This window comes from Apodemus sylvaticus, chromosome 21, assembly GCF_947179515.1.
Source record: "Apodemus sylvaticus chromosome 21, mApoSyl1.1, whole genome shotgun sequence".
NCBI lineage: Eukaryota > Metazoa > Chordata > Mammalia > Rodentia > Muridae > Apodemus > Apodemus sylvaticus.
The window spans coordinates 36,894,827-36,896,173 of NC_067492.1; positions in this window are offsets into that span (position 1 = coordinate 36,894,827).

A 1,347-nucleotide genomic window follows, 5' to 3' on the forward strand; every position below is an offset into this window, starting at 1 on the left:
GGTCACCCAGTACACGATAGTATCGGTTTCCACTGTGAAAAATCCATTCAGGTCTATCATTACCTTCAGATGAGTATTTAGTACATCATTTAACAATGTCACACAATATACACATATATGAAAACATCATAGTGAAGTCCATTATTTGTACATCAGCAATAATACAAAGACAATTATGTCATAACCTCAGGAAGACCCAGGGACAAAATAGAAGTACGTTGTGTACAGATTACCTGAACTTATTAAAATGCAAAGTGCAATTATAAAAATGTATAATCAATTTTACTGTCTGTAAAGTTATATTTAACATTGAATTCATGAATATAGAAACAATGCTTCTATCAAAACAAATTAAACAACAAAACCAAACAAAACCAAACCATACAAACAAAAAACCAATGTCACACAAATATTTAGTGCCAGGAACTACAAAAGTCATAAACAAAATCTTCCAGTCTTTGAGATATTTCCTGTGTGTGCTAACGTCTGCCTTCAGCACTCAGCTTGGCAGTCCACAATTAACTCCGCCTTCGCTTCATGAAGGCCCTTAGACAGAGACTTGCTACAGACATTTGTTGAGCTGTTCCCTACCTTTGAAATGTGCGTTGCCACAGGACTACATGAGAATGTTTCAAGTCACTTCTTGATGATGTGACAGAATGCCTTGCATAAACACTTTAAAAGGAGAAATAATTTATTTTGGCTCATTTCACAGGGATTTCTGTCTGTGACAGTGTAGATAGTATGACAGAACAGGGCTGAAGAAACAGAGAGAACACTTGTACCAGTAGGTTACATCCACTCTTAATTTGTTTGGACCCCCCGAATATGGGGTAAGGTCACCAACATTCAGGGTGGGGTTCCTGCCTGTACTGGATGGTTTTGCGTGTTAACTTGACACAAGCTGGAGTTATCACAGAGAAATGAGCATCCCTTGAGGAAATGTCTCCATGAGATCCAGCTGGAAGGCATATTTTCAATTAGTAATCCAGGGTGGGAGGGCCCCTTGTGGGTGGTGGCATCCCTGGGCTGGTGGTCTTGGGTTCTATAAGAAAGCAAGCCAAGTAAGCCAGGGGAAGCAAGCCCAGTAAGCAGGACCTCTCCATGGTCTCTGCATCAGCTCCTGCCTCCAAGTGAGTTCCTGTCCTGCCTTCCTTTGATGATGAACAGCAGTGTAGAAGTGTAAACTGAATAAACTTTCCTTCCCAACTTGCTTCTTGGTCATGATGTTTTGTGCAGGAATACAAACCCTGAGTAAGACAAACTGGTACTGGGAGTGGGATATTTCTGTGACAGCCTGACCATGTGTTTGGGAGGACTGTGGAAGGACTTTGGAACTTTGGACCA